The following is a 27,360-nucleotide window of genomic DNA, read 5'->3' as shown; positions in this document are numbered from 1 at the left end:
ATTTCGATGGGGGCGAAATGCGAAAACACCCGTGTGCTTAGATTTAGGCGCGCGTTAAAGAACCCCAGGTGGTCAAAATTTCCGGAGTCCTCCACTACGGCGTGCCTCATAATCAGAAAGTGGTTTTGGCACGTAAAACCCCAAATATTATTAAGGGTAACGTTTATGAATGATGAAATGCGAACCAACCGCTAGATCTTTGGTCTTCGTGAGATGCTGTATGTATATGTGTTACTTGATTGACATATACATACATTTTATACTGGGCGCTCTCTCGACAGCGACGAGGGATTTGGCTAAGCGCTGTAAATAAATTTCAATTCGAGCCAATTTTTGTTCAGAATACAACTCGTACTGAGAACTTGATGAATGTCGCAATTAGTTTGGGCGTTGCAATAAATTAGATCCCAGCTATTACCCCCCCCCCCCCCCCCGCACTATCATACTTCCAGCAAAATGAAAAAAAAAATACAACTTCCATACGGTGTGGGAATTGCTTTAGGGGAATATTTCATTGGTGTATGCGAGGAACGGTGCGCTTCTTTAGCGACCATTTGCAAGTACAAGCACAGGACCAAGGTGGAGAACTTTTCACGAGGAAACGCCTCACTGAATGCAAACTTGTGGCACTCCAACTTGTGGATCCCACGCATGACGACGAAGGAATGACCATGGTATGACGACGACGGTATGGAGAGGATACTGTGACGACGATGGCCTGACGACAACGGGATGACGAGGCTGGAAAGGTGATGACAGAATGACGACGATGGAAGGACCATGACGGCATGACGACTACTGTATGACGACGATGCAATGGCGATGAGAGCATGACGATGCCGGATTGATAACAGAACAATGTTGACTGCATGACAACGGCGGTATCATGGTGATGGAATCAAAGCGATTGCCCGATGACGACGGCGTGACGATTACGGAATGACGACAACGGCCAAATGACGAAAGCATGATGACGATAGGTGAACGACAAAGGAATGACGATGCCAGAGTGACAACAGAACGATGAGGACAGCATGGCAACGAAGAAGCGAGGCGACTGAAATCGAGGTGACAAAATGACAACGACCGAATGATGACGACGTAAAGACAACAACGAAATACTGATCAAGGCATGCCGACGATGAAATGATTGCAATGGAGTGAAGACGGTTCCATGACGACGACGCCATAATGGCGAAGGCATGACGACGACGCATTCACTGCGAAAGTGATGACGAAAAAATGGTGACGATGACATGGCAGCGAAGGATTGACGAAATGGGAATGTCGGCTTCAAAATGACAACGAAGAAATGACGATTACAGCGGGACGACAAAGGCGCGTTTGTGTTGGAGCTCACATCTGCGCCTACGTAGATCACCTACCACACCGTATCGCTTGACTTTGCACTGCATCTGATATCGTTTGCACTATACCCGGAACCGCCAGTGGTGCAAGACAGCAGCCAGCCGACACCAGGCACAAGAAAAGTGCGACGAAGAGGCAAGCAAAGCTTTGCATAAAAAAGTAATAGATTGTGGTAGCGATTACAATAGACAATAGTAGCATTCCATTGAACCTCGAATCCCGTAATGACCCGTTTATTGGGGGGGGGGGGGGGGTGTCACTGGAGAAACGCTACGCTCGCTGCACGCTTTTCGCCGTGATACCAGTTCGCTAGGAACTTGGTTCCTACATTTCCGACTGGGAAGAAACAATTGAAGGGCAGATTGTCAGGCTGAAAGCTACCTCGCAACCATTACCACTACCATTATGGAATTGTTTTTGGAGCGAATCTGTTTATGCGGACCCTGTGCCGCCGTTGTCAAGAGTTCGCTAAAACTATCATCATCGGCGATGGCCTCGAGCGTCGTCGTCTTCCTCCACAGCTGGATCCGTTGTCGCTCGTCATTCCAGCGTGGAATTTCCCTTCTCTTCTGTCGTCGTAATGGGGAGGTCGCTTTTACGAGTGTGCGAGCCATTGCTTAAGGGGGCACGAGCCATTCTTTATCTTACGCGACGGATAGATTTAATTTTGAAGAATCGCAAGCAGCGATGCCGGGCGGATGCTGCTAACCACGCCACCGAGCAAACTCGGCACATCGAACGCAAGCGACAACGCCGGACTGCGGGCATACCGTCACTGGCGTCGTTCTCTTCGTCGCAGCCGAACCTGTGTTTAACCTCATTAAGAAACACAAAGACGTCAATCGTCAAACCAATCCAAGCAATCGTCAAGACGATTGCAGTGCCGGTACCTCCGGTGGTGGTTCTTGCACCCAATATACGGAGCTTTGGATTAGTGGTTCCGCACATTCCATCCCAGCTGGAACTAAGGAAAGACCACGAGTAGTGCGTACTCCTGAGGGAGAAGCTGCCTACCGCGAGCGTGAGCGAGGCTTAGCTCCTGAACGGGCTCGTCGTCGTAGGGCCGACCACGGGCTGCGTGCCACAGAAACCTCGCGGAAAAAAAAAAAAAGAAAACACTGGGAGAACCGCAAAAAGAAGCACTCATAAAGCATGCTCACCACGCGAAGTAGGTGTAGATTTTAAGGAAGAGAAAGGAGGAGAGGTCTGCCTGGAGAGCGTGTCTCTAGCCTGCTACTCCTCACTGGGTAAAGGGGAAGTGGGAAATACAGGGAAAAGGAGGTGACTGGTGATTAAATTATAGTACCACGCGCTACTATATATACGTTGTCCAATACGTGGATGCGCGCTGTAGACACAATACACGCAAGAGTAATCTTGTCCACACAAAAAGTTATCGCTAAAACACATTTGGCACTGTCTGCACGTCTCACAAGTTCTAGAGGCGATCGTCTAAACCAGTCTCGCGCAGAAAGTTCAAGAGTGACTTTGTGGGACGTTGGGCATGGTGAAGTCTTCTCAACGCGCCTAAAATCTTTTCTTCCGAAAAGGGGCGAGAGTACAAGCAGTCAACACTAGACTTAAGTGTTCTCCATTCGGCCGCATATTGAGGGCACACGCAAAGTACGTGAGCTACAGTCTCGGGAGCGAGACAGACGCTGCAGTCAGGGTCCCGTGCTAGTCCAATCTTGTGAAGGTATCGGTGAGTGTACGCCACATCGAGCCGTAATCGATGCATGAGTGTTTCCTGGCCTCTACGCAACCGAAGTGGAAGCCGAAATCGCAAACCAATGTCAAGCCTATGGAGACGCTCTTGCTGGTGTTAAGGGCTGTCCAATTGTTGCGCCATAGAAGCTTTGGTGGAGTTATGGAGCAAGCACGCGAAGCACGCAAACGCGAAAATGAGCGAAAGAATGGTGAAACAAAAGATTTGCAATGTAGACTGCTTGAGGAGTTTGACTCGCATGGTGTAACACTCGGTGTAACCTTCACAGCTTCTATGTTCGACCATCTTCACGGGCTGGAAGGGGCGGTAATCTTTCTTTTTTTTTTACGAAGCTTCTTGATAATGTGGTTAGAACAGACCAGGTAGCAAAAATTTTCCTTTTTATGTCGCACAAGTGCATCTGCGATCCAGCAGTCTAGAAGACTGTTCATAGAAATGCATTAATAATGATTACAAACAAAAGAATGGAACGCACACGACCGCACAATAGCTCACAATGTGTGCGTGGGCATGTGTAGCCATCATGCCTAATCAGGAATAAGGCAGGCAGTGATATATACCAAAACGAGGAAGCTTTATATAATACAAAACCTTTTTAAGGTATACAACTGCAATAGAAGATAAAATGCCTTGGCTTGAAAAAAAGAAAGCACAATATCACGAAGATCTTTGCTTAAGAGAGAAAAACGACAAACCAGAACGTTTCCTGGCGACTTCCTGGCATTCCCTGATGCTAGGCAAGTTGGACAGTGTACTGGATAGTAAGCTAGTTACGGATGGACTTGAGGGCCTAACTAGACACTGTTCATTGTCTTTCAGCTTACTCGTTCCATCATTCGTTACGAGCGAAGAACGCAGGGCAGCCACTGTTTTCTTCGGGTCTATAGACGTCAACGTGAAGACCAAAGAATCGCGGGGATTTCACATTGCGGCAGGAAAGGGTACGCCATATTTCAAGTATAGACTTTACCTTTCGTGTTATGTATATTGAATTGAAGGTGTGGTTCAAGTGTTAATTAGAGTATATTAAAACGACTATGTGGGTTCCTTCAGCACTATGAAAGAAGTGCTATAGGGCCTGTTTAAATTATCCATGTTTTGTGTGCCTCCGGATCTGTCTTTTAAGCATAAAATGCTGCTTCGTCCTACTGTGACATCTCCAATCCAACAAAGTTTGATTGCAATCCAATGCGAGTCCTTTGTAACCTACGAGAAGGCCAGCGAGACTCTATTCGATGATCGTTTGATGTAGGATAAAAGTGTCCTTCAGGCATGCGCAAAAGCTGGTTTTATGCAACCCGTAGAAACGCTTGCTTCAACATACCACAGGGGCAATCTGCGGCCGCCATCCCAAACTCGCAGGAACGAGTAGGTATGGTTTGACTTTTTCAAAACAATCCCGATATAGGCATTGCAGACAAGAGCCGCAGTCTGGGCATTTGTACGCTGACACTCTAAAATATGTAGCATGTACCACAGCTTACTAATGAAAGACGCGTTGCCAAATGGCACAAGTAACACGGAAAAATTCGAGCATCAAACTTTCTTGATACCATCGCGCAGCCCTCCTGCTTGCCACCTGCAGTGTGGCTTACTGTTTAAGCAAAGTTTCGATAAAGCTTAAAATATATTTACTGGAGTTTTGCCCATTTTGACCGAGAGCGTAGAGAAGTCACCGCACCGCAATCTCGCTCGTTTCCCTGACTCCATGGAATTTGCGTTCGCATTACAAACACGTGTGACATAATGCTCAATTTGTTTAATTGTAGCCTCAGTCTGAAAAAAAAAGAAATAAAGCAAAAGCAGCCCCGTTTGTCCGCAAACGCAAGCAGAAGCATCTCATTTTAGTGTAGTCTGAAATCGTTTATTGTCGTATTTCTTGTCACACTAACAGAAAGAAAGGCTCGATAAACAAACGAGAAAAACAACGGTTGCGACAGCCTGTTCCTACAGAGCATCGTACATACGAGTACTAGGTGCGCGCTTACGTCATATCATCCATGATTACGCCCGCCATTCACTCCATATAGCTTACGGTTGCAACCTCCCTAGCAGTACACTCTTCATTTATTGAATCTAAAACAATCAAAACAACCACATACGACACAAAATCAAAAGCATTCGCTAAGTCAGTTTGCAGCACTGCTACAAACGTGTTCATCGGATTACGAGACTCCTCCGCCTCGGGGCTTTCTGTGTATGCGTAGCAATTGTACGCCCTTTGGTCCCACACTTCTGACGTCACGTGGCCATTTGTGAATCACTCTCCGTAGTCAGTCGGCTATGACTTTCATTAACGCTTTCTAATTGTATGTTAAACTGATTATCCTATACAACTTTATACAGCGGAGTTTTCTCGGGAGTCTTCCATTTTCGGCATCAGAATCGTGTGCGCTCTCAAACGCCTGAAAGCAGCGCTTTGTGACAATAGGCCTTGTGCAACTGGCAGGCTAACGGGGATTGGATCGAGTGTTCATATGCCTTGTATTAGGCCTCTTTCTGCCAATCTGGCCCTGGGAATGTTCCTAGAATTAATACATACGCGGCATTATGAAGCCATCTGATTGAAACCAGCATTCGCAAGCCTTCCGTGGGCTTGTTACTGAGAAGGAAATGTAATAATTTCTGCACAGAGATCCTCATGTCGATAAGAGATCGGAACGCTTTGAAAAGAGACCCGTCGCGCTGGCTCTGTAGTTATGGCTTTCTGACCCTGTGCACCAGGTCGCCGGTTCGATATCTGTGTACATGGGGCGCATCCTGATATAGGGTGGGATGGGAAAGACTCATGCAGTGGGCGTCGGTAACACGCTACAGAACTCCCGGCGATCAATATTATTCCGTAGCACTCAAATATATCATATAACTCGCGTTTCTTCGGGAAGTTAAGCAGCATGACTGAATTTCTTTGAAAAGGCGTATTTCTATTTCCTTGCATTTCTATTTTCTGCCGAAGCTACATGTTTTTAGGAGAAAAAAGCATCACTGTTCCTCCCGAGGAGTAGAAATTGTTCACCCCGCGCCTATCACAGTGAACTTCTCTGGCCTGGCTCAGACAATCACCGTCGGTAAAAATTTTCGTTTCTTTTGTTGAAAATGTCGCGTCCTTAAAAAAAGCCATTATAGCACCAGGACCCGTATTCACTAAAAGAAATTACGCTAGAATTGCTCACAAGAGAAAATTCCAGCCAATCCTATGCTGGACATATTGGTAGCGAACGCTGCTGGCCAATGGCAAAGAGCACTCACGAAGGAAAACCATCGCGAATTTGGCCGCAGGAGCCTTCCCGCTGAGCCACGTTCCCCTGTGGAATTCCACCTTGCCTTCCCTGAATTGCAATGGCTTTTTTCAGTGGCGTCATGGTAATGCCATTCTTGAAACACTACCCTTGTGCACCCACGTTGAGCAGAATTAGCTGTCTACGCAGGTACGTGCCTTCTACACAGTGAGTTCGTCTAAATCATACTCATGCCACTCAGAGACTTTTAAAAAATTACATCGTCATGTCGTGTCTGTCTTCGTTGCTTGCAAAATCGGCCAGCCACCCTATACAGAAAAGAAAGCGTTCCACGCGTGTCAGGAGCGAGACCTGACGGCTTAACGGAGCCTCTCATGGCACGTTCACGCGAACCGAATGGACGGAACGTCAAGACAAGGTATTGAAAAACGTTTCGCTCATTCCGTGCGTACGTCGCCTCTCTCCCGGCTTAAAGAAGTGGGCCCACGAGGAACGGTGCGCATGTCGCCCTGCTGTCAGGGTTTCAAACTCGAGCGGTTATGCGCAGCCATCCGCAGGAAGTCTGGGAGTCGTGACCCGCATACAATGATTCTAGCATTAGGACTGCTTCCAAGTCTGTTCTTAGCCAAGCCGGTATCGCTCATAGGTGCGGTTGTCATGCGGGTGAACCTGTGTTGGGCATTCTGATAGATGTGTAAGTTTGCTTATCATGGAGTGCACGAACAATGAGTGAAAACCCTGCTTCGTCTCAATTTGCAGTTCAGTTACATGTATGCAGGTGCAGCGTAGAAATTAACCAAACTGACGTCACTGTTTGTCACACGCAACGTATTTCAAGAGAAGTAGTTAATTCTTTGAAGGGTAGCATAAGATAACGAGCAATTGTCCCGGGCTGATTTAACCGAAAGAAGTTGAATATATGCACTGGACATTCGCATATAATCTTGACACTTTCCTGATATTGTTTTGTCCATGATGTTTTATTCCAAAGCCTTTATTTTACTTCTGTGATATGTAAGTACAAATGGGCGTGGTTTTGAGTTATGTGAGAAAATTGTTGTTTTGTGAAGTTATGCATGGCTTTAGGCACTGTTGTTTTTCGCGCTGGAACAACTTTCATGAGGAAAAGCAACGCATAAGGCACTGGAGATTTACGCGTAAGGAATGCGTTACTTTTGATTCCCAAAGCAAATTGAGCCATGAAGATGGTGGTGGTGGTGGTGGTGGTGATGATGTTGAAGCAGGCGGGGTTAGCCTGGCATACATAGCCGGCAATTGTTCCGCCTGATCCTCCTTCAAGTTGAGATCAGGGATGAGTCACCAGGAGTCGATGAGCCCCGTGTCTCGCAGGAAGGCTATCAACAGGCGTTGCGCTAAAAATTATCTGACTCGTTTCGTAAGTTTATTGCAAATACATACCTAAACGAAAGCCACTACAGAGCTTTATTAATTCTCACTTCTTCGGTATTTCATAAGTACGCAGGCATTCCCAACATCGTATCACTAGAACGACATGCTTTGCTTCAGTCAGCTCAGAATAAATTAAAATTTTCTTGTTGGACTTGCTCTCCATATAGAGTACAATTCTTATTTCTTCGTTCTTCACTTGTGTCTGTATTCACTTCGCTTCACACACCTGGAGTATACAAAACGCCAGGACTCCTGCAGTCACCTACAGCAACCGCAGCCATCTTGCTGGTAAAGTGAGTAGAGGCCGTCTGCGGCTGATTTATTTTGCCTTGTGCCTACGTGGACTCAGCGCTGCCTGTTGCGGAATACTTGCCAATGAGAAGTGAACCACTCACGCCGCATTTGATACCTCACAGGAGATAGCCAAGGAACGCACAATTACGTTTATTGGATATCTGCGTATATTGGGTAAGCTTCGGCTACACAGACAGTCACCAATGACCGCGTATCCTTGCTGTGAATCCGCTAAAGAACATCACCAGCCTTCCTTTACGAGAAGCAAACCGTGAAAGAAAGGAAGGGCCGCCATTGCTGATGGATAGCGAGCATCCATCACAACCACTTGGCGTGATGCGCAAAAACGCTCGTGCACCGAAATTCCATTCCGCTCCAGAATTATTTCCGAGCTTTCACTGAAGTGTCTGTCATAGCTAGCTGTGCACCTTGGGGACTTTAAACCCCAACAATCACTCAAATGGAGTATCTTTGTCGCATATGCTTAACAAACATCCTCATCAGACATGACTAGTCCTGGTCTGCAAAAAAAAAAAAAAAAAGAAAACCTTGTGCAAGCATTCTCGTCGCTTCTGTAGATCTCTTCCTATAAAAGACTTAGAAAGACTAATACATCCATTGTGCCCGCAGGATTTTCGAGTCCAACGTGGTGAGACCGATTACCGTGCAGTATTCCGAAATTTCCGCGCAAATTCATAATCAATGCAAAAAAACTTCAAGCCGTAACACTTCTGCCCAACTTCCCTGCTCGTTGCGCCGAGTGTGTTTAACATATTTTCGCGGAGAACATCGCCTGCCGTGATCGATGCGAGATAAAGGGAGGCTCGTATGCGCGATAGCAAGGCTTTTTTTTTTCTTTTGTCGAGGTCCCCATCATATTTTGAATGTTTCTTGTCTATAGGTACTTTTGAATTACGGGCTTCTACACAATGTAGGCACTTACCTTATTTTGTTCAACGAGAGCAGGTGTCAGTGCCGGTAAATCTGCCAATCTACCATCTTGTAAGCTCATTCCACCGAGAAGAAGCAGTGGGAAGCAATCAATCACGCGCTTCAACGCCACCGTCTAAATCCGCTTGTCGTTCGGCGGCTTAAGCTGCGCGTCATCACCGTAACGAGGTGCGCATGTGTGTCGACAGGAGTGCATTGATGTTTCTTCCGAGTACGCCCTCGAACGGTAGTTTTGTGAATAAGATTATCTAGCTACCGACCACTTTTAACGATTATGCGTCAGAATGGTATTAAATGGAAGAACGAGAAAGCCTCAGCCGAGGTTTTCAGGTACAGAGGGACAAAGTTTTTAACACTTTCTCAGTATTTTTTTTTTTTATGAACGCCATTTCGATTACGGCATGTGATGACGTGAGCTGTGAGCAGTGGCGCCTTATTTGCTGAGGAATTTCTTTTTTGAATATAGAATTTCGCAATTTATACAGAATTTAATCTGCTTGCTGGCTCGTTGCTTACGCACCTTCTCTTCTTTAAAACAGTGTTGTTTTTTGTGCACAAATCCTCCCATGTTGGTGCTCGAAGCCTTTCCAGGGTACATCTTTATACATTCTATGCACAACCGATGTCTGTATGGGGACACAGCGAGAGAGACGTTCATCAAAAAAATAACCAACTGAGTGAGAGTGCGCTTATTCTCACAAGTTAGGCGCGATACAAAGACAAAGAAGTAACTGCAAGAAAAATTGACAATAAGATTTGTCCCGAGTGTTTTCTTTCAAACAGTTTGGGAAAAATGGAAGTTGTAAATGCAAAGAAATATTTCATAGGTTTTAGGGTTGTTATTCCAAATCATATAAATACACTGGAATACTGAATCATCGAGGTATCACACTTTGAACAGCTGCTGCTGTAGTAGTGTGGATGATTAACTTCGGAACAGACTAATTAAAAACGAATGAATTGACGTAAAAGTTGGTAGCACGGTGACTTATAAGCGTTCAGCACACTTTTAATGGCACCGCGACTAAAAGGGTCCTCATCACGCAATGGAAACAAGCGTGATTAATTGTGGAGAGAAACTTCAAGCCAACCGAACTTAATGTTTTCTTTTTCTTTTTGTTCCTGCTGAGTAAATTTAGAAGTTTACAGTTCTCTCCCTCTATTTTTTTTATAAAGTGTATGTGTCAGAGAGGTTGACTTCATGCGTAATGCCCGTTACTCCATAAATCTTCTTTCTATCTTTTTCTTTTAATATACTCGTAAAATATCTGGTATACATGTTTTTCTCCGGCCACTTCAACTTCGCTCTTTTCGGGCTTGCCGAATCGCCACCACAAACCGCTGATGTCTCGCTCTGCGCAGATGCTCGCACGATATCTGCATCTAGGCTTCTGGAGTTAGACGGCCTATGTGCGTGCAAGAATTCCGAAGGCGGAAACTATGACATGTGCATACCTTCTCAAAGAAGGTTTGGGTGCAGCTATTGGGAAAATGTGCATTAGTAGCACTTATACGCAAGTCGATGCCTTCCTACTCTATGTGCATCGACGGTCAGTCATCTACGTGCAGCAGGTGTTTAGGAGTCATTGCTAAGCGCGATCTCTACTGGAGCCGTCACCTTTTTCATAATGAAGCAAAAAAAATCCACTTCGCAATGATCATCTACTAAATTAGATGGCTGCAAAATCATGGGGACCATTTTTTGTATTCTGTGTTGTAGTTCTACAAAGCGGTATTTCTTGGATTTATGCGCTGCGGTATTCCTGCCCTCTTCCAACACTAACGACCACGCACTGCAGAGCACATTAGCCCAAGCAAATCAGATTTTTGTGCTCTATACGCTTTCTGAGTTGTAAGTGAGCATTTAGGCGTGTTCGCTTTCCTTGGGTGCCATTAAACTGTTGTAAGCTGTAACAGTTACAGTAAAAGTAACAGTTGTAAGCTGCAAGCATCTATGTGATATTAGTGCTTACTTTTTCACATTATGAATAAAGATTGTTTGCTTTTCAATTAGAGGCGTCTGTTTCTACGTCTACTCTCAAACCGGTGAAAACTGGGCATCCAGTGACCAGACCCCCATCACACGGAGCTCAGAAAAGACTTGCGAAACTACCATCGCGGCTGTCTGGGTTTTTAGATGTGGCATTTAAAAAAAAAAAACGTTTGTTTGGTGCAAGCTAAAAAACACAAAAGTAATTGAAGATTGAATTTCTGAGACGGTGATGCAAGCATGTATGTCGCGTGTTGTCGCAGAAGTGTGTCTATCACTGGTTGCATGAATAACATCCCTGTTGGAAGTTAGTGCTGTGTCTTGTCTATACTTTTCTTTTCTTGACGTGCTTGCGCTAAACGAACCTCTTTTTTTTAATTACGAAATACGAGTCGATCTGTTTGGGGACACTTTTCGATCAGTCCTCCCTCCCTGCAATTAAAGCCTCGATTTGTTTTTATCCCAGAGTGAATTCCACCTGCACGCCAGCCTCGTGTGGGATTCGCGGACCCCTGTCTCATGTGTGCAAGCAAACGTAATATATTAATTTGAGATAAACAAAGTGTCGTATTGCTATTGTCAGGCGCCAATGCTGACGCGTGTACATAAATGCCGAAATTTATACTTTTATAGAAATATATGTCTGAAGAATGGAGAAACAAGAACTTAGTAGCACACGCACACAAAATCGGCACAGTTGCAGTGATCATGATGGGGACGTACTTATTCTCGGCCTTATGATGGTCTGTAGTGACTTGTAGCATTCCACAGCACGCTTCCTAAAATTAACAAGGCGAGTGATGGAGGAGGAAATAAAGAGAGAAGACAGGGGTTAAGGCTAGTGATGAACTGGGACTAGAAATAATAGATTACGAATCGGAAGAGCCACAGTTAATGACTATATTTAAATTTTTGCGAAGGCCACCTGTGCGAGTCCGAGAAACGACAAAATAGAGCTACGTCACCGTGCCGCACGAGATGAGCCGGGGTGAGCGCACTGTCGTCCCCCCGCCATGTCGTCATTTCTTCGTCATGCGTGGAATCTGTGACTTTGAGGGCCACAAGTTTGCGTCGAATGACGCGTTTCACCGCGGAAATGTTTCCAACTTAGTTGCGTGCTCTTTACTTCCATGTTGTTGCTAGACAAGAACGTCGTTCTTAGCAAACACTAATGAAAACCTCGCATAAACGGACTGCCACAGTGTGTAGGATCTTCAGTTTTCTCGAAGCTCTCTTGCGACATGCGAGAGACGCCGGCCATCCAAGGCAGACAGATTGTAGTTCATAGAACCGTAATGTCTGCCATGACAAAAAAAAAAACGAAAAAAAAAAAAACGAGAAGGTGAACCACCACATAGAGGCCACATATGTGGTCGATTGGCCGAAAGATTCAAAAAGAAAAGCATACGAATGTTCACACTTGTCCTATTCCTTTGTTGAGTAGGTTATTGCAGCTTCTGTTGTAGACCCACTGTTCCGTGATTTCATGATACTGAAATTCCGGTTCTAACAGCACACAGTCTGCGACTTTCTATTATTCTGTAGAGACTGAGCCTTGCATTGCTTGGACGCTTTTACTCACTCGTACACGGCACTTTTACGCGGTCCTTGATACAAGTATTTTTCTTCACTTAACGTTTCTTTCTTCCCCTGCGCATTTGAGAGTAGACGGAGATCGCACACTTTGTCCGGCTCTCCCGCTAGAAGCCTTACACAATGGAAAAGCATCCTTCACAGGAGAAAAACGAGGAAAGTCCGGGGGCGGGCGAATGGGTAAACTTGCCTCACAGAAATGTCCAGAGAAATTCCTTTGCTTCGTTAATGATAACCGCGCAAACTTAGGAGGTAAACGCACAGAAAACCAGCTAAAGCTGCCCCAAGGGAGAGTGAGATTTTACATCGTAGGATGGAACGGAGAAGCAGAGCACAAAGCGCACACATGCGCACATCACTTCCGCGTACTTGCCACCGCTGGGAGCGAATGAAAAACTGTCTGGTGCCTTCACTATTTCGGCGCCTAATGTCGCCGCACGAAAGCAAGCCCCAGGCTAATTTAGAATCGCGCACCCTGATATATATATATATATATATATATATATATATATATATATATATATATATATATATATATATATATATATATATATATATATATATATATATATATATAAAGTGGATGAAAAAACAACTTGCCGCAGGTGGGAACCGAACCCACAACCTTCGCATTTCGCGTGCGATGCTCTACCAATTGAGCTACCGCGGCGCTGTTTCCCCATCCACTTTCTTGGTTATTTATGTTTCCTAGTAGAACCCTGGGAGTGTTAGCCAGTGCCACCACTCACAGACCTTGGCGGCGGACGTGGAACGTCCTTGTTGCCGCAGGCGTCACGAGAACGTGATCATTTTGGGTGAAGGCAAGTGGTCAATAAACCCACATATGCTACCTGAAGCCATCAATGTTGCCGGATTCGAGACCCTCGGTTATGGGTCCACGAATATATATATATATATATATATATATATATATATATATATATATATATATATATATATATATATACACACTAAGGTGACTCGAGCGGCCAGTCGCGTGGCAATGTCGCAGAGAAATGCTTGGCGTTCCAGTTACTTTTGTGCTTGAACGCGTAAACCAACGTTTTGTTTAAAAAGTAACTGGAATGCCCATGCATTTCTCCGCAACGTTCGGGAATTAATACCTCGAAACTGCTGTCATCCTGAGAATTCGTTCCAAGTGAATCGGCCTTGCGAACTCCACGGCGAGAATGTGTAAATTGCAATATGGGCTGTAAGGTAATTTATTAATTAAATGCTAACTAGTTAATTCTTGTTAATTAGTTCATTATGCATTTAAATTGTTTGTGCAAGTAGTGTCCGCCGCTTCGAGTAGAACAGCTCATGAACTAGAATTTCGCTGTCTGCCACAGGCAACCTTTAAGAATTTTTGAAAGTGTTAGCTCAAAGACCCTGTATATTTACCATAAGGAGGCCCACATTCCAGTAACACAGCCTCTTCCAGCCTTACTACTCCCATTTTTTCAAAGTTATACTACCACGAAGAAGCGGCACACGTTGATGAGGATTTACAAAAGAAATAGGAAGCGTTAGGAGATTGAACAGGAGGCAGGCCGTCGCCTGGAGACAACTCCAGACGAACACATTCCCTAATTCATTCCGTCTGAAACGTATCTTCCCAGATAAGCATCAGGACGACACGTGCAAATTGTGCCAGGAAGGACCCGCAACACTCAAACAAATGCTGTGGGAGTGCAATGTAGTTATAGGAAGGAAGACAATTGCTCCGGGGACCCTGTCATTGAGGTGTGCCGCCGCTCTGCGCAGGTCAGACCTCGGAATCCAGACGTGGGCAGTACAGCAAGCCCGTGAGGCGGTGTTGAGGCAGGGCCTTGACGTTCCCCCGTGGGAGACCTGAGCCCGGGTCGTGTTAAACTTTACCGGACGAACAAGAAAGTTGGATACATCCATCTATAGGAGATGACATAGGATTAACAATGGTGTGCATTGTGGTAGTTTGTAATATTTTTTAAATTGCAACTGAATAGCTCTAGCATGCAAGAACAAGTTCGCCTATAGTGTTGCGCCTCTGGCCCCGTCTTTTATTTTAAAGCGAAAGCTTTGCTAACCTCGTCAAGCCGAGTTTCGCCGTCGCCGCGAGTTTCACCTTCATTTGACCGCAGCTGTGCCGTAGCCTTGGCAACGCATCACGTGACTCGCCGCGCCGAACTCCGGCGCCGCTGCGTGCGCTTGCCGCCGCCTGACCACGTGACTCGCCGCGCGTTTGGCTTGTTTGGCTAAGAGGGGAGCTGCGCTCGCGTAGTCAGCATAGAGAAAGAAATTCAACAAGAGGGGACACTCTTCAAAAACTGGCAACAGGAAACACGTCACGCCTAGTTTCAACAACAACCGTCAGTTGACGCGAGCATCAGAAAAAAAAGAATGTGAAATAAACTTCCAGACAACGTTTTATTTTTTTTATTCCTTCCCACTAAAAGTGAAAAATTTTTGCGTGTAAATGAACTTATACTTTGCAACTTTTTGTTTCGTTGCCTAGCAACAAGCTAGCGGCACGCCAGACGCGCGTGCATACGTCATGCGCCAGACAAGCCGCAGGAGTGAGCGAGGCCGGTCGTGCGTACGAAGCTCGCGTGCTCGCCGACCCGTCTGTTATGGATATATAGCCCATGTTTTTGGGCTCCCGGCCTTCTCTATGCTTTTCTTGCGTATCGTCTGCATTTCGACACGGCACCACTGCCCTACTGGACTACGGCAAGGTGAGAAATTGTGTTTGACAGTGTGCGGCGCATTTTAAGCACATTTAGGCTTAGTTCGAGTGGCGCAGTTAGCGAAAAACAGCTCCGCCGTCCTGGCGCAGTTAATTTGAGTTAATGACTCTTCCTGAGAGATGTTTGCGGCGCTTTCTATGAGCGCCAACATTACTGTAACTTATTTCGGTAGTTTTGGAGCACGCTTGCCGCACCCGGCTTATTGACGCAGTAAGCGAAAACCGGCTCGGCCGTGTGACGCATTTGCGCGTGTACAGTCTGTTTCACACTTAGGGGAAAACTCGGAGCGCGTGGCATCGGCGATGCGGCGAGCGCTGGAGTCGCGCGGCGGAAGCAGCTCGCGCAGGCGCAGGCGCTCTAGGGGCGGAGTCGTGATCTGCGTCGTCTGCTACGGCGGCGCGCGCTGGCCGCATTGTCGGGAAGAGTGCTACGGTCAGAGGCCGTGTGCGTATTCCATTGTTACTGCGGGAACTGAGCCGATATTCCTTATTAAGCGTTGTGCAACGCCAAACTCTGAGCTTTCATTGGCCACATTCGAGTTCTACGAACTTCTTTTGACGACATGCTTAATAATAATAATATATGGGGTTTTACGTGCCAAAACCACTTTCTGATTGTGAGGCACGCCGTAGTGGAGGACTCCGGAAATTTCGACCACCTGGGGTTCTTTAACGTGCACCTAAATCTAAGTACACGGGTGTTTTCGCATTTCGCCCCCATCGAAATGCGGCCGCCGTGGCCGGGATTCGATCCCGCGACCTCGTGCTCAGCAGCCCAACACCATAGCCACTGAGCAACCGCGGCGGGTTGACGACATGCTTCTTTCGTTCTTTCGAAAGGCCGGGGTACTTAGTGCGTGCACGTATATTTCTTCGCTGTGTGTGTTACCGTAACACGCAACGACAAGAAAGGGACACCGAACTGTGCGCGCAACGTGCTCGGTCTTTATTTGACGCGAAAGGAAAGCAACACTCAATATAATGACTATGCGAGTCGAACACGATGAAACAAACGGATAAGAATAAAAGAATGCTTTAGGTTAAGGCATTGAGCTCAAAGCGTTTCTTCTCGACAAAGTTCATTACACAAGACATGTTCTGTCAGCCGACGAGGAAATGCATGCGTCACACTCCGAACATCCCTTAGTACCTCGTCATGTCCCCAGCGGCAGCGATGACAGCGCTTATTCTGGAGGGCAGTGATGTGTAATGTGACTCCGTAAGTGATGTGACCATTCGGAGCACGTCCCACTCGCTCACGATGGCGGACCAGAGCCTGTCCTCGGACAACCCATGCAGAGGATGGCGCGCCAGCGATAATTTCAATAAGCCCCAGACATTTTCAATGATGTTGAGGTCCGGGGATTGGGGCGGCCACTCCAGGACAGTGACGCCGCGCTCATGCAGCAGTTCTTGGACAACACGAGCAGTGTGGATCGGCGACCTATCGTGTTGGAATATATAGTCGCCTTCCGGGAACGGGCCGTCAAGAACGTGGGGAATGAGTACATCGTCTATGATTGCCCCGTACCTTTTTCAGCGGTGAACTTGCCTTCTAAGCGTATCAGTGGACCAAGACCATCTTTGGTAATGCAAGCCCACACGCTCACACTTGTGCGCCCGCTCGCAGCGACCCGTTGCAGGTACTGCGGCATATAGCTGGGACAAGAAAAGAAAGCATCTATTGATTACGGGTATTTTAGATTAGATAATGAACTTGTCTAATAATCTGGACCAACCACACAGAAGTTCATGTTTACAGCATGCATTGCGAGCACTGGCTCGAATCACAAGCGCATGCACTGCCTGCGATGGTGAAACTTCAATACTTACCGCAATAAGTTGTTCACTCGAGGTGCAGAGGCCTACCTTATTAAGCAAATATATTAGCCTATTATAGTTGCACTTTTTACTTAAGTGCAGAAATATCTTAACACTGAATTATTCGTCTTCCCAAAGCAAATAAAATTAGGCTGGATCCGCATGCGAGGTAAACGAACTTAAATATTATGAACTACTGTCTTGTATGGTTGAGTAACAATTGCTTCCAGAAAATAACTTTCCGTGTCTTGGCAGGGCGCCAAATTCGTTCTCGCTGGTCGCCAGCGGTCGTAAACGTGGATTCATCACTGAATACAACGTTTTTCCATTGTGACACGGTCCACCCTTGATGTTCTTGCGCAAAATGGAGCCGCTTTACTCTATTTGTGGCCCTAAGTAATGGCTTTTGCGCGGCTGATCTGCTCCTCAGGCCGGCTTCATTGAGCCGCCGCCTCACGGTAGACCGCGAAGCCTTCAGCTGCAAGCTTTGTCGTAGCTCTTGAAGCGAAGCGTGGGGGGCGTCAACAGCAGCCGCAACAATGGACAAATCCTCCTCGTCCGTTGTGGCCCTTGGGGGATTTCCGCGAGGGGCATCCTTGATGCGCCCTTCTTTCTTGTAGGCCTGCAATATCCTATTGACAGCTTTAAGAGACCGTCCTGTCATCTCTGATATCTTCTTTTGAGTATAGTTCCTAGAACACAGTACAATAATCTTCAGTCTTTCTCTGGTACACGGGCCATGAGAACAAGGCTAACGATTTAGCACCGTTGTGGTCAGATGAAAAAGCTGGAATGAATTAAGACGGACAAGCGCCAGCTTTATTCAGATCAGTCTTGTATCATGTAAACCGTCCTGTGTCTGTAGAGAGCCGCACCGTTCTTCGATCACCAATGAGCGAAGGAAGGAGATGACGCTGCATTTCCTTTTCAAGGTCATTTACTTTTTTTATCTTCAGAAGTTTAAAAAGCGCCAAATCACCACAAAGTCGACCATCGTCATCGAGTCGGACGTGCTGCGAATGAACGCATGACTTATCGATTCAATTTGCAACTCACTGCCCTCCAGAATGAGCGCTGTCATCGCTGCCGCTGGAGATATGACGAGATACTAAGTGATGTTCGGAGCGTGCCGCGTGCATTTCCTTGTCGGCTGACAGAGCCTGTCTTGTGTAATGAACTATTGTCGAGAAGAAACGCTTTGAGCTCAATGCCTTAACCTAAAGCATTCTTTTATTCTTATCCGTTTGTTTCACCGTGTTCAACTCGCATAGTCATTATATTGAGTGTTTTGTTTTCCTTTCGCGTCAAATAAAGACCGAGCACGTTGCGCGCAGAGTTCGGTGTCCCTTTCTTGTCGTTGCGTGTTACGGTAACACACACAGCGAAGAAATATACGTGCACGCACTAAGTACCCCGGCCTTTCGAAAGAACGAAAGAAGCATGTCGTCAAAAGAAGTTCGTGGAACTCGAATGTGGCCAATGAAAGCTCAGAGTTTGGCGTTGCACAACGCTTAATAAGGAATATCGGCTCAGTTCCCGCAGTAACAATGGCATACGCACACTGCCTCTGACCGTAGTACTCTTCCCGACAATGCGGCCAGCGCGCGCCGCCGTAGCAGACGACGCAGATCACGACTCCGCCCCTAGAGCGCCTGCGCCTGCGCGAGCTGCTTCCGCCGCGCGACTCCAGCGCTCGCCGCATCGCCGATGCCACGCGCTCCGAGTTTTCCCCTAAGTGTGAAACAGACTGTACATGCGTGTACTACGTCGTAGCGCCCAAGACAGACAAGTTTTCGCGCATTCTGTGGCCCCCAACATTATTGTAACTAACGTCGTTGTATTTGGGGTAATTTAGAAGCACGGTTGCCGCGCCCGGCTTATTGACTCAGTTTGCGAAAAGCAGCTCGGCGGTGTGCCGCAGTTTCGCGTGTACTGAATCTTACTGGTAGAAGTTCGTTACGCATTCTCTGACCCGAAAAAGTATTGCAATTTATTTGGTAACTCTTTAGGATATCTTGAGGCTTGCTCGCCGCGCCTGGGGTTGTGAAGGTGTTAGCAAAAAAGCAAGCCGGCCATAGTGAGTTGGTTTTGCGTGTACTGAATTTTAGTGGGACAAGTTTGTGACGCATTTTATAGCCCTGCAACAACATATACCTTATTTCGGTACTCACGCTTCTCGAAAACGCGACGAGCGATTGCCGAGAGATAACACGGGAGTGTTGCATGCGCCGGCAGGACGCGTAAAAGATAACGAGGAGGAGCTCAAGATTATGACATTTATGTATTCTGAGCGACTGAAAACAGGCTTTGCACCCACGAGTCCGACTTCAGTGCGATTAGAAGGCATTCTGCGAGCGTGTAACATGGTCTGGCTGAGCCTGTGTTGTAGCCACCTTTGTGTACTTGGCGTACCATCGTGTCGACTGAGGCCAAGTTGCTTTAAAAACGCGCAGTCACCCGTGTATTTGTGCACTTGAAGTGCAGGAAATAATGCCCGGGAAAGGAGGGCTGCTTGAAAATTTTGTAGCATTGTTTGGGAGGAGTCTTTGCTGCGAAATATACGTAAAAGTGAATTTATCTGTAATGCCGCTCATTCACCACTTACGCACGTTTCGCCTCTACATGAAATACTCCTGTTAGGTCAATATACCAATATTATACATGCTTGTAATTTACTTTCTTTCAGCTGATGGCATCCGGTGGAGCATCGTACGGCAACGACTGCTGCTTACCTGGTGCCACAACTTTGGATGAATGCAGAAGCCCGGAACGAGCATTTATATAGAGCAAAATAAACGTTTCATCATTTCGGAAGGCGTCTTTCGTTTTCTTTATGAAATTGCACCTGACAGATTCGGTGCAGTCTTGTAAAGGTAAATCGCAATCATTTCTACTTAATAATGAAACGATTCCACGCCAAGGCCACGCGAGGCTCAGCAGAAGCGAAAAGAAAGAAAAAATGAATGCCGCGCCGAGCAGCGGAGCCGGCGCGGCGTGTACCAAGGGGTGTTCAAAACGCGCGCGCCCAAAACCGAAACCGGAAGGAGTCAACAACATCCGCTTGGTGTGCTACAGTCAATTCGGCCGCTGGGCTCTATGGGAGTGTCCGCTCTTGTTGAAATTTCTTTCTCTATGTAGTCAGTGCGAGGTTGGCCATGGAAGAGAGCGAGGCCTGGCCGTCTTCTCTGAGCGTTGCGCGGCAGCGGAAGGCTTTAAGCTGTCGTTGCCAAGCGGTGTCTTGCCACCCCGCAGATATCGCTCGGCGAGCTGCTTCACTGGAGAGGGTCCAGAATGCAACAGGCGTCGCACCGTCGAGATCAATGTAGCGACGCGTTGTTGCCCTCTGTGTCTGTGCTTCGACGCTGCGCATGTTCGCGGCGTCTCTTTGCATGCCTAGCACTTGTGCTTTCCCTATGGCACCACAGGCGTCGCACCGTCGAATGATGCGTGTCTACCCAAGCCTAACCACAGTCATCTCTAGCCGCCAACCTAGGCACAGCCGTTATAACTGGCTTAACGATGACTGTATACATAAGTATAATAATTATAGCTAAATCAAAGGTTAACCAAGTGAAACCAAGACTTAACCAGGCTAAACCAATCTTTCGCTTTGCATATCCAGGGTTAGCTGAGCTAAGCCGCAGCCAAATTTTTACATTAAGTTTGTGAACTTCACGCTTACACAGGTAAAAACGTTTTTGTGACTGCACATTGTATTGTGGAAACATTTGCTACCTCTGGATTCTTTGTCTGTCTGCACTGCGATAGTTCAGTTGAGTCTTATTGCAAAATGCTGCTCATTAGATTGTCCAAAGAGAGTGTCAAAATTCCCACAGCCTTTCGTTCGTAAGACTTGCTTGCCATTTGCCGACTTTCCTTCGCGTGAACAGTTTATTTCTTAGGATGAATATCTGTTTCGGGGTTCTGCGTTTGAGCTATTCGCACTAAAATGTCAAATTTGTTTCTTCTGTAATAATACCAGAGGCGGCGAAAAGTGCTTAGGATGATCCATGTCGCTCGTGAACAAAATAAGCAGTATGTTTGGTGGCAAACCACAATTTTAAGAGATATCTTTGTACTATAAATGTGGCAAATATTGAATGCCTCCACAATGATTCCCAGACTTCGGCACATTTTCGTTCTTTCTAATGGCTTTCGAAAGTTTAACTAAGCCACGCTTCGAGCGAATTTCGCATGCTTTTCCGTACGCCTTCTCACAGACACAGAGAAAAGCATAGCCATTCCACGCAGGCGTGAGCGCATCACAATTTTTCGAACAGATTCTCCCGATAAAACTTCCGAACAGATTTTCCGGAAGGCGGCAGCAGCGAACTCGAAAGGAGCGAGTGAAAGTCCGACACGCAGACTTCACGGCTCCTTCAGATGCGGCCAAGCTCGCTGCTTTCTCCGAGGGTTGTTCAAGCGTTCTTTCCTTTCAGATGGACCCCCCCCCCCCCCCCTCAAAAGAAGAGAAAGCCGGGATGATCAGGGAGTGCCGGTCACGAAGATAAAGAACCTGACTCTCTTGTCTCGCGTCGCTTGTCGGTCTACCGGCTTTCTATTTCCTAGCTGCTTTCTTTTTTTACCCTCTCTCTCTCTCTTACGTGCCATGGATGAACGAAGACGCCATTTGCGAAACCCGCTGAGCAGCAGCGCCTTGGCTCTGGAGCCCTTGGCCTGGCGCTCCGAGGAAAAGGACACAAAGAACCCAGCAAGCCGGTGTTGAAAAAAAAAAAAAACGAGTGAGGTGGTTAAAGGAAGAACGAAAGTGTTTCCCGGAACCAGAAGACAGCTTGGTGGCGATGCCGGTTGTGGCGCGCGTTTGGTCACTGGATAGAATCCGCCGCAAGGCCAGACCGCACGAGTGTTCGATCACACGGACATTTACGCCTCAGCCCCAACCCTCGCCCATTCCCCAGCTTCGCCCTCTTGCGTAAGTCAACACGTGTGACGAGCCGGCAGCAGCCGGCCAGGACGTTAGCTTAGCACTTCTCTTCTTCGCCCGGTGAACCGCGCCAACGCGTAGAACCCGAGCACTGCTACGCAAACCTTTCTTCCCTTTCGTACCCGTAAAAAAGGCAGCGTACTCAGAGTCCTGCATGAACGCGTTGCTACGCGGTAACAACCGGCCTATGTAACACATCCAGAGTGGTTAGATATTAGCAATAAGATTCGGTTAGGTTAGACTGGCTTGTGGAAACAAAATAGCAGCAGCAGGGCGCCATGCTGGCAGTAATATAAGCGGAGCATATGCCCGAGTCGTGCGGCAAAGGATTGCTTCAGGCCGGCTGCGGAAGACGAGTGCAGTCGAAGGTTGGTTTACAATTACCTTGCGACGAAACACGCCCCTGCAGAGGACAGCCAGATGGGTTTCAACGTTGGGGCTAGGCGTACGAACATTTTCTTCACAACTATTTCGGGGCGTGCCTTTTCAATAAGCAAACGCTGTAGAAGCACGCTTTTGAAAACCAAGGAAATACTTTTGCATTAGGAGTCAAGAAGAAACAATGTGATTGTTTTTGAACCTATAACGCGCGCATGGCATGAGTAATTACTAGAGACCGGATGTTTGCATATGGACTAAAAAATGCGGTTTTAGGCACCTATAACGGGCACTAAAGCTGTCATTTAAGTCGTGTATATTACCGTTGCAGTGGTAGATACAGTCTTTAAGTTGTATACAAATAGCATCCTTTAAGCTTGTGTACGCTCAATGAATAAGAACTTCGGCTATGCATCTGAGGATAAATCATGATTTTCTAGGGAACAAACCCGAGTAAACGCTTGTTTTGTGAAATTCGTTTTATTTTCTTGACAAAACGAAATGAGGCAAGTTGCGTAGGCTAACATATTTATCTAAAATATAGTGTGACTCCACACTATGAGAAAAGTTCTGAGAGCAGTGACAAACATGCGCTATCTCAAGACTTACGGGTTTCATGTTGTGCCTCGTTTCACTAATTATTAGTCTGTATGCAGAAAAGGAACGTTCAACGTCCATTGAAGATGAACGTTATTTGCGCACCACTTGGAACGAGGACTGGGGGACGACAGGCCCCCAGTCCTCGTTGTAACCAGCTAGCACCCATCCAGTATCCATTCATTGAAGTTTGTGGCACAAACTTGTAATTGGAACGTTCGATGATCCAATGTCGTTTGGAATTGTAGAATGCTCGCCGGTCGGAACTTTTTACGATACTTTTAGTACCGAAAAATTCGGAACTTTTGACCGAGACCGATTGAAGTTTCGGACTAACTCCCCCAGGAACAGGCTTATTTGAGATGGTGTAAACCTTTCCGCAATGCCCAAAATGAGCCCTACATTCCGGATCAGAGTAGCAACCTAGAAATAAACTTTCTGGAATAAGTCGGTCAAAAGCGTGAAGTGATCGCAGAAGTGCGTTAAATCACTTGCAAGTGTATCGTCGCGCAGAGCAAGTTGAGCCCTGCTCACAGCGATGCTCTCGTCTCCTGCAAAGCTATTATTACCAGCCTTCGCACCGGCAAGGTGTTTGTGTGAATAATGGTAGCCCTTCGGCGAGGTTGCGCAGCGGCTTATAACATTATAAATAAGATGGCAATAGCAGGAAACGCGCAAAAACAAACAAACATTTTTGAGGCTCTGGAAATCTAATATACGCACCAACATCAAAATGGGCATCTATACGAACGATAAACCTGCGACTAAAATGTTTCTAGACGCACAGTTTGTGCTTCCACGTTAAATTAGCATGATAAGGAGGTAAGAAAAGAAATGGTATTTTTACCTGATTTTACCTCTCTAGGAGTTACCTTCATGATAAATAGGGAGAACATAACTGTCATACAAGAATAAAGCACCTCCCATGAAGGAATTCCGCGTGATGTTAGCTACAAACGTCGGTATTTTGATGTCGGTATTTGATGCTTCGTAAAGCCGGGAGCGCGGATAAAAAAAAAAAAAAGCAGCAAGGGTGGGCAGTGTACCGCAGCTTCCGAGCATCGCGGCATTCTGCATGGTCAGCGAAAGACGACCTATGTGCCTAAAAAAACTTTAATTTGGGGGTTTTACATGCCATAAGTACGATCTTATTATGAGGCCCGCCGTATAGTAGGGGACTCCGGATTAAAGGGAAGCTGAAGAGTCTGTCGAATTCAATAAGACGCTCATATACGGATGCGGGAACCTTATAAACCATGTAGGTAAAATTTGGGGGGGGGGGGGGGGTTCAATTAGGAGCGACGTAACCGTTGGTTAAAATTGCGCTGTAGCTCCGCCCCCCGTCGAATGCCGCGCGCTGCTGCTGACGCTGACGATGCGAGCGGAGACCGGAAACCGCGGTCTTGTGACGTCAACTCTAGTGTTTTATTCCTTCGCAGCCTGCGCGACCGTGCCTGACCGTGCTTGTTTCTGCGTGCGTACCATCGTAAACTGATTCGATTGACCCTGCATTCCTTTGTTGGTGCGTCTGCGTGTATGTAGAGTGGCGGTATACGGCCAGCCCTGCAATTCGGCCTGCGCAGTTGCTGTATATGGCCACAGAATGAGAGAGGACTACTTGCCACTAGCAGGCTTTCTAAACGCAGCGCGAAAAGATCAGAGCAACGAAAACAAAGACCGCACGAGTGCGGACTGACTGATGATAACTGGTGTTGGAAGGCCTTATGGATACACGAACTCGCCCAAACCTGGATTTTGACTTACTGCGAGCTCCTTCGTGTTAGCACGCTGAACGGAAAGTGCATGTTTATCTCCCGCCCTTGACGCAGGTTTCGTCGCAAAGCGCCGCGAATTTTCTATTTGCACGTGTGTTGTAAAACAGCCTGCATGCAGCTACCATAACGCAGTGCAAATGCAGAGTTTGCATGTGACTACACGTACTGCATGAACCAGGAAGCTTTTCACGCGTTTAAACCGTCTTTGTAGATTGCCGACAGCTTTGGACAGCGCACAAATGCCGACGATCGCATCCCCGCTTACGTTCCACGAGGAGGCATGCAGGAACACAACACTACAGTTGTTTGACCGGAAACGAGCTCACTAGATCGGCGAAAGATCGGCGAGATCACTAGATCGCTTTGCAAAAAACATACTCACCAAAGAGCATTTCCAACACGAGATCCCAAGACTTCGCTTTCGTTCGCGTCGAAAGCACTGCTCGCACCAGCATCGTTTGCTTCTTAGAGAGGCCGGCTCTTCGCAATCGGCTCGTACATGTAGGGAGTAACGCCGAACTCCTCAGAAAAAAGCAGTCTCTCTAAATTTTCCATTACCTCTTAATTTTCCATTACAGCCCCAAACTACCTGGCACCGCGCTTCATGTGTAGCGGCAGCGGTCGGTCACAAGAGTTGACGTCACGAGGCGCCCGACCAATCGCAGGCGGAAGCGAGACGCACGATCTGGGCGTGTCCGCTGCTGCACTTTTCGTCGAAATAAAATATATTTGCGCTTTCTTTCGCTCAATTTCGATACGATATTCGAATTCGGAGGGTTGAAAACCATTATGTACACATATTCACTCATTTTTTCTGGAAAACCTTTCAGCTTCCCTTTAATTACGACCAGCTGAGGATCTTTAACGCGCAGCATAAGCACGGTACCACAGGCGTTTTTGCATTTCACCCCCATAGAAATGCCGTCGCCGGGATTTGATCCCGCGACCTCGTGCTTAGGAGCGTAACGCCAAAGCTATTAAGCAACCACGGCTGGTCTAGCTGCGTTCCTCCCTGTAACCAGAAGGTAGCCAGCCGAGTGACAGCCGACCGACGTGGAATAAACTAGTCCAAACCTTCCTCAGAGAAGCTCTGGAGCATGGGAGCGTACGTCTGAACAGGGGGAATACTTTCGCCTATAACAAACAAAAAGAGTCTGGGAAACATAACAATTTGGGTAACAAGAGTAGTTTGTATTTCTTGACTTTTTCGTGGTTTCTTTGCTGAATTTCTTGCTCGCTTGTTTCTTTATAATGCGTCTCGATGCGGCCATTCGACGATGCTAAGCCGAATAAGTAGCAACGGGTTTTTTCGCCTACACGTGGCAGTTTCCCGGATAGTATTTTCTCTCGTTGAGAATCGCTGAGGGAGAACTTTAGGATTGGTAATCACAGTTTACCGCAAAAGTCGTCTCTTTAGTGTACTTTCAAAATAATGCCCCAATACAATGTTTCGTCTACGATATGCGTTGCTCTGGAGCTCTCCGGAATACATTTGACCGCCTGGAACTTTTTCAATCTCACCAACATCTGGCTGTGCGGTCGTTTTCGCGCTACGCTACCATCGAATGCTGCCGCTGTGGACGCGAACGTTTTACTTGAGTTGAGAGTTGAGTTGAGTTGTTGTAGGCTACTGGTGGGATTAGCCTTGCTGTTGCTGCCGGCAATTGCTCCACCGTAGCGACACTTAAAATAAATGAATCACATAATCAGACACAGACCTCCCAATTACATATGGTCACTCCTCAGTTCACCGTGTGGAAGCCAAAGCCGTGTCCTGTAGGTAATTTAACAGAAGGCGAGAGACCTCCTTTCTACACAACCTTTGTTTTGAGAGCTGGTATCGCGCTTTACCAACTCATCTAAGCTTTAACGGCAACCCAAAGCAATGAGTTCTTTTTGTCAAACTCATGACCTAAATAAAAAAAAATGTCTTTCGAATTCTCGGGCGGTACGCATTTTTTATGACTAAAAAAAAATGTATTGAATAAATTACGAGCTTAACGGCGGCAGCAAAACGCCTACTTTATAATGCAATACAAGGCAAGTAAATAGGCCCCCATTATTACTATAACAAATTAAATACACTGACAATAACAGCACAGGCTACTGTCCACCGCTGTCGTAAAATGCGAGCTAGGTTGCAAAAACGGGTGTGAACCAAAGAGTAAATTTGCGGAGATATTCAACGTACCGAAAGTTCCTTGTGAAGTGTGCGTTGCACCATAATGTTGGATATCGCTGATACGCTGAAGTGGAGCGAAATTTAAACGCTACTTTCAATTCATTAAAGGATAAACGGTCGCAAGGTGTGTGATTCAGTGTGCGTCAAAAGTTCAATGTAGCCAACTCTTCTGCTTCACTGTAGGCTCTCTACTGGGCCGCTATTTTGTAACGATGCCTTATGCCTTATTCTATGCTATTCTTATCATCCACCACACACGGCCGTCCGATCCCCTTGATAATGTGGGCAGACCGTCGCTATGACCACTGGCCAAGCGCGAAAAGCGTGAAAAAGCATAGAATCCGAAAAGGCCTCGCTACAAAA

The 27,360-nt window shown here is 46.7% G+C and overlaps 1 protein-coding gene and 1 non-coding gene across 2 annotated transcripts in view; both read right to left on the bottom strand.

Annotated features, from left to right (window-relative positions):
• The window catches only part of LOC142566359 (neuropeptide F receptor-like), a 338,465-nt gene that overhangs the window by 113,141 nt on the left and 197,964 nt on the right, over positions 1–27,360 (bottom strand). The window lies entirely within an intron of this gene.
• Positions 13,169–13,241, bottom strand: TRNAS-CGA (transfer RNA serine (anticodon CGA)). Its single transcript has one exon. It is a non-coding gene; the product is annotated as a tRNA-Ser (tRNA).

This window comes from Dermacentor variabilis, unplaced genomic scaffold, assembly GCF_050947875.1.
Source record: "Dermacentor variabilis isolate Ectoservices unplaced genomic scaffold, ASM5094787v1 scaffold_12, whole genome shotgun sequence".
Classification (NCBI taxonomy): Eukaryota; Metazoa; Arthropoda; class Arachnida; order Ixodida; family Ixodidae; genus Dermacentor; species Dermacentor variabilis.
Note: the sequence above shows the minus strand (reverse complement) of the source record. Positions and strands in the feature narration are given on the sequence as shown.